Below are 10704 nucleotides of genomic sequence, written 5' to 3' on the forward strand. Positions count from 1 at the left end.
AGCGACATAGCAGCCCAATAGCATTTACACATGACAAACTGCAGAGGTAAGGGGAGGGAAGGTGGAGGCAAGTAAGCATGGAGGCAAGCTGTCAAGGCCCACTCAGGGCTCAGGGTGGTAAATGAAAGGCCGGGAGGCATCAGCAGAGAGAGAGAGAGAGAGACTGGCCAGAAGCTGTTTATAGGGAAGAAACAATTGAGGCCTATTTTACCAAAACCACCAAGACCTTACATAATAAATCCGGAGAGGGGCTTATAGTGTTACAGCTCTCTGTTACGTTGGCATTTCCGTTCAGATGTGGCGTGTGGCAACTGGCACCAGAGGGAAAATCTCCCAAATCGGTCCCTGAGCCAGCTCCCCAGATAAGGCCATGACTGTGGCACAACCTGTTTCTCCTGTGGCCAACGCTAACAGCAAAGCAAATGTTTCTCCTCAGGGGTCAAGGGGTCATTTTTTCTCATGAAACGGAGCTGGCATCACACCATGAGTGTGCTTGTGTTCTGTGACTCACTGAGGTCTCACACCTCACACCCTCGGACACTCATCTATGCCCTTTAAAGCTCACCAGATGCAGATAACAAACAGCATGATACTGGGAGCTAAGGAATGCAGATCATTTTGGAGGCATGTGAGTTGGTGGCCACGGATAAGGGCTACTCAGAGGCATGCATGTGCAGTGAGTGGATATGAGGTGTGTGTTTGTGTGTGTTAGGAGAGATTGATGATTGTCAGTGTGTGTGTGTGTGGGTGTGTAAACAGGCAGAAAGTGTGTATGAATGCTTACATGAACATTAGGAGTGTGTGTGTGCGTGTGTGAGTGAGTGTGTCTGTATGTGTATTAGAGGGGTGTGCGTGTGTTTGTGTGTGAGAGCGAGAGAGAGGCAGGGTGGCAGTCTGCATGCTCTGCAGCTGGGTGACAGTATTTTTAGGAGACTGTCGTGCGTGAGATAATGACAGACATGTGCATGACCTCATCCTTTCGCCTGCCACTACGGTACTCGGGTTGGCCCATGTAGCAAATCCTGACATGGAACTCTCCAGAAGGCCTCGCCCCTTACAGTCCTACCCGGGATTTACACAAGCAGAATATATGACCTTAGGAACATTTGAGAGGGACAGTTGGGCCTCTCTGAACCAGTCAGTGATTGAAAGCTCAAAAGTGGCATACATCAAATGTTTCAGTGTAGTAGCCTCAGCTTTGTCCCTTTAGCTCTTAGATGAATCAGCATTTCCATTAATCTGCCCAAAGATGTAGACTTTGTAGCAAATGTACCTAGCACTGTAGGTATGTGCTAAGTATGTGATTAGCTAATGGATGATACATACACTAACTGTACAGCCACAGATGAGTTTTAGACCTGTTTGATCAATTTGGCAAATCTGCAGTTTTGCATGTGCTATAAGTAGTACAGCCTTCAGTCAAGAGCTTGGATGCTACCAGTTTCCATTCAAGCCTCCATTCAATAGGACTTTCTTAGGTCAGGCCTTAATATAACACCCCAACTGTCTGGTTACTAAGTGAATCAACTCCTTCTGGACATCCAGTTATAAATGCCTTCATGCCATTTGGCTGTGTAGAGGACCCTTGGGCTCTCCAAGATCCCAAGAGGTGGATAAGGGCTCTAAAAAGGGCCCACTCAACCACATGTGGCTTTTCCAAGGGTGGGGCTGGTTGCCTGCCGAGACAAAGCAGAGCACCCCCACTCCACCCTTCAGAAAGGTCAGCTATCAAAACGGGTTATATTTAGTCATCTTTGATGTGCACTAGAGAGTGAGGTGCCAGTGATGTCAGGGGGAGATGAAGAGGCCTGATACTGTTGGAAAAAAACGTCTCAAAATGGACAGTCCCAAAGACCACTGTTGAGATGTAAAGACCCAAACTCTGATTAACGTCCATGGCATGTATGCACTTCATGCATCTGTGCTCATCAGACTGTTCATAATGTTGAGTGGGTGGAAAACATTTTAAGAATTCATGAGAGAGACAAAGAGAGAGAGACAGAGAGAGAGAGAGAGAGAGAGAGAGAGAGAGAGAATGAGAGAGAGAATAAGGGCATACCCTACCCTTGCTCTAACCTCTCATACATCAACATATTTGCATTTTCTGACTCTGACTCCTCACTCTGACCCTGACGTGAAGGTGGGAGGATTATAAACCATTTGGAAAAATCACACACACACACTGATGTATGTCAGGAGCTTTTCGGAAAGGTAAATGATGTTCAATACAGTATTCATTGACAAATTCTTATTAAATTCATATTTTCAAACATAGTGATATAAAACTCTTGCTTTACTGGTTTTGTTTCATAATACCAATCAATGTATACGTTTTCATATTCTTTGCACAGCTGAAGCAGTTCCAATAGCTTAAGAGAGTCTGCAGATGTAATGGCCTATCCTAATTCTTCGCGTAATATAATGTAATGTGGGTGCACAGTGGGTCCCCTTCCTCCATGATTGAACATAGCTTCCACACCTCACTCTAAAGGTCTATGTCTGGCAATGGTTGTTGTCTAATATCCGGCATCTATACAGAACACATGTCAACTTACAGCCCTCAGTTACCTTCAGCACTTCTCTTTACAGCGTGGACTAATCAAACAGGTTTGATGCTGCATGCTTAACATTTACATTTAGTCATTTAGCAGACGCTTTTGTTTAAAGCGGCGTACAAGGGATTAATACAAGTACTAGTAGACAACAACTTTTGTGTTCATGTGAAGCACGTGCCGTAGACCCCATGCAGTGTGCGCTCCCTCTAAGCATCTCCTGAGACAACTGTGAACTGTGTTCAATCTCCAGACAACATCGTAGCCCAGCAACCATCAAGTGAACACTTGGAATCACTTGGAAGTCACTTGGAAACCACTGGAATCGAATCACTGGAATCGAATCAGTCAAGACACAACACAAGCCAACTCAGACACACCAACAATGTTCTCCATGTCTCTAGATCTCTACATTACATCAAAAGCAGGCAAACGTGCTTGTTTACAGTTCTCTACCTCTGACCTGTTCAAGCTGCAGACATGCTCTCTAGCTTGAAGGTGGCTGCCTTTGCTACTAGCCAAATGCATGAGGGACTCTTACTATGTGGGTCATAGACAACCATCACACAACCTCTAAATAATGCAACAGATGCTGGTGTGTATGTATGTATATCTGTGTGCTGAAATATTGTGGAAATAAAACATCACAGCTGAAAAATGGGGCAAAGAAAGTAAACACATCTGCACAAGAATGGGGAGTTACAATGTATTGGTGGCCTTAGACATTTTGGGGGCCTGTGACCGATAGGTCCATGTTTGTTTCCTAGGAAAGCTGGGATTGAGATGGAGATTGACATAATAATCAGCTTTAACTTAATGCCAAACATGTCAGGTGTGAATCCTGTACCTGCACACATATGAGCAGTCTCATTGCCCAGCTGTAGGCTACATGATGATGACCTGCGTAACACTGACCACACTCTCTCGGATGCACAACAGGAACTTGCAGGTTGCTATGACAACGGGATACCGATGTGAAACCAACAGTCCCTGTTGAGGCTCCTGCGACTGGAAGCCATTTTGCACAGGGAAGCACATTTTCACTCAGGATAAAAATCTGTCACTTATTTACTGCGAAACAAGGTCTTTAGGGTGGTTTCTGTTAAGGCAAGTGTGCATATACCATCGATTTGGCGACCAACTCGTGACAGCTACGCGGCGTGGCGCTGTATAGGGCATGCAGATGGAATGCCATCCCTCATCTCATCCTCCGACGAGCGTAACCGAGGGACGGCGTTGTGTCATGTGGAAAGAGACAGTTTTACTGCAATGCTATCTCAGTTGTTTTCGAGCTCTAAGCGAGAGTAACTGACCCGAGAGGAAGGGGGTGTTACCGTGCTCTCGCTCTAGCACTGTCCACACGCGTTTTTTCAACAGCTTAATTTGGACCAGCTTCGCGGTAGAGGAGAGGCAAGAGGCAGGTGCGGTTTCATTCGGGATACTGCTGTTCGCAGTGAACGCCACTTTCTCCCACCCTGCCTTCTTCGGATGGACTTTAATTTCAGTCTCCCTCTTTCAGAAACAGCGGGGTGGACTGAACCGATTCACAACCAAGACATTTCTTTTGGATGACTCGCTCTGCTATTCCTAGGTAAGCACGGGCGTTAGACCGCGAGATGTGCTACTGTAACAGAACGTTAGACACGGGCTATAGTAGCGCACAGCCAATACAATTTAATCGGCATATTTAGTAGCCTATTGCAAGCGCTGAATATTGTAACATGAATATGATGTACATCTGTGACCCCTTGATGAGCTGTCGAATTTCAAACCGTTTCACAAAACATTGGCTAGCCTATAGTTACAGCGGTGTTGCAATATGCCTAATGTTACATTCTGATGGGTGACATCAAGGCTTGTTGAGTGGATATAGCCAGTCTGCTCTACTGTGTGTAGTCTAGCATTTTGATTCTGTCAGCGATCGATTCTTATCCAGCCTACCTGAGCCTAAACTCGCAACTATAAATCATGGTGTTAATAGATCAAATGTGATGAAACGTCGAAGGACTTTGTTGTGTTTATGCAATGACTAAAACAGATTATCGTAACCCAATCCATCGTGACCTTCCAGAATGAGCGACCCTCCGAGAGCCGCTTGTCGCAAACCAGTTTGCCAAGATTTCGCGAAGTTGATTAACATAACAATTAAGGGTCCTGTCATTACAGACTCATTAGTGAGGCCCTGCAGGCGTTTCAGAGTTATTTTCATTGTGCCCTTCAGCACAGTAACAGATTGCATCCTATTATGTACTTCTAATGGCTGCACTGTTTTCTGATCTCAACTAGGAGAGCTACTCCTATAGTAACCGCGGCTCTTTCATATGCTGTCATGATGTAGCCTACATGAGTCACTCGCGTCCTGCGATGAGGCACTGGAGATTTTCGGTAAGGACTGGGATTTTGAACAGAGACCGAGAGGTAGCCTACTCAGAAGGACGAATGCGCGGCTTATTTTGTCATTCAAGTTGCCTCAGTTCACGTATAAAGTACATTTAAAGAGGGCATCTCTTACTAAGGAATCCACAGACTTAGCCAGATTCGTTGAATTGAGAACAGTAATGTTTCAGTTATTGATCAACTGTTTAAACAAATATTTATACCTTTATATTTACCTTTGTATTTAATCATCTGCACTTCAACTGATTTTTAGATTGTTTGGTGAGTTTGACTTATGTTGAGTTAAGATTGAGATAAGATCTGGAATGCCATTTTTTTATGCTAAGAATTTGCCATTTTCTAAGACACTCCCCACAGTGCCTTGTGAAATATGTTTCAAAATACAGCCTCTTACAAATTCTCATTAGACTCTGTGCTAACTAACCTGCTTATGTTATTAGTCAGCCTACAATGATAATGCTTATTCTCAAAGGCAACAAACCCATTAAAAATACTTTTTTGACGTAAGCCTATTATAAACATGGTAGTGTTAATACATGTTACTGTGCTGATGTAAAGCAGGGGGGAAGGGGGGAATCACTTGTGCTTTGTCGACCAGTGTTGTTTTCTTTCATTGGTGAATTCACTTAAAGGTAGCCTACTGAGGTGAAGGGCAAGGCTTAGGGGTGGGCTCAGGCCCTGCAGTAATAAAGGGAGGGATCTTATGACAGTGACAAATGACAGATGTAAAGCTGATGGTATGGGTTCAGGCTAGGCCCCCATCACATGACTACTTTAACATGCCAGCAGACATAGCTGCATATCTAGCTCATGCAAACTAAAGGCACGGGATGAACAGGAAGATATAAGGAATCCCTCCTGTGATTCATACAAAGATCGCATTTTGTTTCTGTATAATCTGCATGTGATGGGTGTTCAAAATCTTTCTCCCTCTTCAGGGAATGTTACTCTTGACTACTGTTGGTCAGGGAATGACATCATGTTATACTCTCTCTCACACACACACACACACTCACACCTATCTATATAATCTCACACTTTCTTTCCCTGTGACTCACACACACACACACACATACACACACACACACACACACACACACACAGATTGAAGGATGAGGTAATGAGGAACAAATTAAAAGGTGTGACCTGACACTTCCTATTTCTCCATTCAGCATACAGCATGGCTTATATGACAGTGCCACCTGTGAGAGCGGAAATGCACTTACTATGCACCTCTGGGGGACAGAAAAACGTGTGTGTGTGTGCGTGCATGCACACGTTTGTGCACCTGCATGTGTCTGAAAAAGAAAGAAAGTTTAAGCAGTTTGTCTCCACTGTGCACACTGAGGAAGGCACTGCATGTGTCATGACTTGATTGATGGCTGAGGGAGGGTATTAAAACTTTCACACATATCTGCTTGCACCTGCTACCTGCCAGTTCCAGCGCTCCTTCAAGAAGATTAGTAGACATTCAGTGGAGGCGCATCCTGTGGTACAATCATATAGAAATCCACATTGTTCTTTTGCTTCCTCTCTCTCTCTCTCTCTCTCTCTCTCTCTCTCTCTCTGTCACTCTCTCTGACGCATACATACACTTTCACAAATTTCTGTTTTGTTGTCTATATCTTGCCCTCTTGCTGTCGTCATGTCATTTCTTTTACTTCCTATACTCATTCCACTATCTCTCTTTCTTTCTCTCTCTGACATTTTCCCCTGTTAGTGTAGAAATGATGTCACAGCAGAGGTAGTTTGTGTGTTTTAGTCCGTAGTGGACCTGATAAGGGGACTGGGGAAGGGTCGCACAGTGTTCCATGACCTCTGTCTCTGTGCCTGTCTTTGGAAGAGGCCAATGCCCTCTCTCCTCTCCACAACTCTCACTCCTGTTCTCCCTTCACCCTCATCTCAGGGCTTCTGCTCATGGTTGTATTTTGAAACAGCAGCAAGCCAGCATGTTTTGTTTTCTCTTAATCAGATGGGTTTCAAGAGCGTGCTCTATGTTATGAATGACGGTAGTCGGTATGCCGCCCTGCACAGATTCCAGTATTTCATGAGAAGAGCCCTAAAAGATGAAATGCACGATTCCAGAGAGCACACAACTGCCATGTTTCACAACACTGCAAAAAACATCTGTCAATTTATGTCAATAAATCGGGTTTAACCTATCAAAGGGAAATGTCAATCCCTATTCTCAGTGGTGTCGAGCGAAAATACAAAGGCGAGCACAGGGTTACAGTTCAACTGTGCTAGATTCACAGAATGAATGATATGAGAAAAGCACCGCTCAATGTGCCCGTGCATCATTAGACAGAGGAGGCGGCGTAGCTTGGCACAGGCTCTAGGTTGGCATGCTGCGGAGGAGCGGAGGTGGAGGTCGGGCACCGAGCGAGGCAGGTGGGTGGAGAGGCTCCTCCAGTCTACTCATTCACAGACAAAAGTGAGGGAGGAGGCAGTCTCACTGCTCAGATCCCATTAGGTGCACTGGGATTCTGAGTGAAAGGAGAGTGAGAATGAGAGAGAGAGAGAGAGAGAGAAGGAGAGTGAGAAAGTGAAATAATGAGGTAGAGGTGGAGAAATCAGGTGTTGATTGAACAGGCAAGAAACGTCTGTGACCTCATTTTAGTGGATGTTGTGTGGAGTCCAGGAATGTGAACCTAATCTGGCAATCATTTAGACCCACAAACACCACGAGTTTGACTGCAGCCTAGCAGTGGTGTCATTCAGACACTGAGGTGCGGATAGGGGTTTACAAGACACATCCATGGCCAGATTTCTTAAACGTTCTGACATCCATTCAGAGTGGTGCAGAAATGGCAGGATGACGGAGGAGAAGGCATGGAGACAAACCTGATACCTTTTTTGAAGGATGTACTGTATGTTTCCTTTCTAGCCATAACTAAAAGGGTCACTGGCTGCAGTGTAAACTTTTTTGAATTTGTTTAGGCCTTTTGCTTGATAAATTAGGTCAATGTGCCCAGGTGAGATAGGACAAAGACATTACTCATTCTGAAGTTGTGCCTTGACTCTATCTGTATCTGTATCTGACTGTTAATTCAGAGTGGATGTAAACTTCATTTTTTACACGCAGTTTGCTACTGATTAGGTTTGAATGTTGGGCATCTTTTGACATTAAACCAAAAGCAATGTATGCATCCTTGATCAGCAACAATCAGTAGTTACTTACCTTATTCATGCAGACTGAGTTCTCATAACCTAGCTGGCTGATGAGAACAAAACCCCACAGAGACACCAAGAGGAAGTGCCACCAAACTCCCTAAATCTCCATACCTTTCACTTGCTGGTTTTCCTGCCTCCCTCCACTACGTTATTTACTGACAAATCTATTGGTAGTCAACACTTCATGGGGCTTTTTCATTGATTGTGTCAGTTATCAGCGCACACCCGCACAGGTACATCAACACATGCCTAAGCACACCACCCCTTGTGTGTTTGCTGAAAGAGGTGCTATGCTAAAGAAAGCAGCACCCTTTCACACTCCCTCACCCTGGGAACATGTGCAAATCCAAAGGCTGACAGCGTAAGCCAGGAGCTACCGACAGTTGGGCTTCTGTTACCAGAGAGAAATGCCGAATGTAGAACAAGAGACCGTGACAAAGAAGAGGGGAGAGAGGGAACGAACAAACAGAGAGGGAGGACATAGACCTTATGATCCAGTCCTACTGTAACCTTCTAAAGGTGGCGGTGGAGGCAGCACACTCATCTGTGTGGAGAAGAGGGTGTGGAGAGGATATTAACCACCCTTGATGAATGCTTTTGGCCTTTGGCTTAGCGGCGTGTCGACAGAAACAGCCATGTGTATATGCAGTTTCATTTCTCTCCTCATTCTCAGCTAGTAATAAGGATGCGACTAATGAGGTCCCTCTGTAATTGTTTATGGCAATATTTATCTTCTTTGAAAATTATTTTGGCTGGAGTCGCTGGAGCATTATCTTATGAAATATTGCTTTGACATATCCTTCCCCATCCGGATCAGTGCATTGAAAAGTGCTTGATCGAGTTGGCTGTTAGGACTTGAGATACTGTATCAAACAGGACTGCATTGCCAGCCACTTGGCTAGCTCTCTTTTTCTTTGCTGCTGAGGAAGAACAGCTGGTCGTCCCGCATGGAAGTCAGTCTTCCCATATCCCCACTTAGCATTTATAACCTACATAAAATTAATCTTGCTTTCTGGGCCCTCTTTACTGGGACACTCAGGCAACTTGCATGCTCAGTGACAAGCAATTTATGGGCATGGTGATTCAGTCTCTTTTTTGTCTGTGTGTGTGTGTGTGTGTGTGTCTTTATTTTTGGGGTTGGCCAGGGCCTAACTCTCAAATCAGCTGCAGGTACGTGACCCTGTGTAATGTGGATTTACCGAAAGGGGCTGCTTTTAATAGCCTACCACTTACTTAGCAGGGGGAACAGCCAACTCGTATTGGAGCTGATAATGAATTGGGTGCTGAAACCACTCTGCTGAGGTGATGTCGACGCCACCAGCCCACCATGATGCAGCCCATAGGTCACACAGTCAGAATAGTGTGTGTGTGTGTGTGTGTGTGTGTGTGTGTGTGTGTGTGTGTGTGTGTGTGTGTGTGTGTGTGTGTGTGTGTGTGTGTGTGTGTGTGTGTGTGTGTGTGTGTGTGTGTGTGTGTGTGTGTGGATATGCCAGAGTTGTGTAAAAATAGCCACGCTGGTGCTTTAATGAGGGAATGCCTGTGCGGCCCCTACTCCTTTTTTGGCTAATTGTTTTTCCACCTATGGAAAGCGCCGCTCATCCACATTGATACCTGCTCCAGACGCACCTGATAGACACAGCAGACCCCTGTGGCTAGCCTTTCTGCCATTAAACAGGCCTGGATCGCGTGACAGTTCCCCCTTCCCGGGCTCCTCGCATATGGATTGGCTGTCGGTCTGCACTGCTAGGTTCTACAGCTTGTCCACGAGGATGAACTTAAGATGACGGGGTCCTTGTTTGGAGCCTTTCTAGAACCATTTTGACTGACACCCTGTTGCCAGTGTTTAGCCTTGAAGTGCCCTTTTTATCAGCAAAGGGTTATCTACAAAAACATTAGCTTTTTAAGAGCCCACGGTAAACCCCAGAGCATTTAAGATAGTCTGCTAGATTGTGCCTTTTGATGTAAGAGTGCACTTGGGACACTAACACTTTCTCTCTCTCTCTCTCTCTCTCTCTCTCTCTCTCTCACACTCTCTTTTTTTACTGTATATATTTTTCAAGGTTACGTCATTAGCATGCAATGCATCAACTCACAGCTGGTTGCGATACCGCAGTCATCCCCAGCACGTGAAGGGGCCTTTGACTCCAGACACATGGTGCAAAGCAGTCATAGCCAGGTCCTCAAGTGGTTTGGTCTGTTTTGTGACTGGCATCTCCAAAGCTGCCCAGGTTCAGAGACAGGCTTTTTTTGGATGGTGTGTGTGAGAGAGAGAGAGAGATTATAACTGTGTGTATGTTTGTGTGTGTGTGTATGTGTGTGTGTGTGTGTGTGTGTGTGTGTCGCTTGTATCCTCATACCTGGTGTTTTGGCGTTGTACAGGACTCCTGGGTGTGCTAAATTGAGGGCCATCTGCAGCCTGTCTCCATGGGTGAAATCCTGTAGACCTGGTAAGCAAAGGGTCCGCAAAAGAGAGAGAAAGTTATAAGTCATTGAGAAGGACACACATGACAAAGAGTGTGTGTGATGGGTAGGCAGATATGTAGGTCTAGAATAGGGCTCATAATTCAGATAATTTAAATAG

General features: G+C 45.2%; 1 protein-coding gene across 1 annotated transcript in view; it reads left to right on the forward strand.

The window, feature by feature from the left end:
- Positions 1–3980: 3980 nt before the first annotated feature.
- Positions 3981–10704, forward strand: part of sorbs2a (sorbin and SH3 domain containing 2a) — a 75304-nt gene continuing 68580 nt past the window's right edge. Inside the window, exon 1 of the mRNA XM_031560401.1 lies at positions 3981–4143. The gene's annotated coding sequence lies outside the window, so the exon portion shown is untranslated. The remainder of the gene's footprint in view (positions 4144–10704) is intronic.

The sequence above is a fragment of the Clupea harengus genome, chromosome 22 (genome assembly GCF_900700415.2).
Source record: "Clupea harengus chromosome 22, Ch_v2.0.2, whole genome shotgun sequence".
Classification (NCBI taxonomy): Eukaryota; Metazoa; Chordata; class Actinopteri; order Clupeiformes; family Clupeidae; genus Clupea; species Clupea harengus.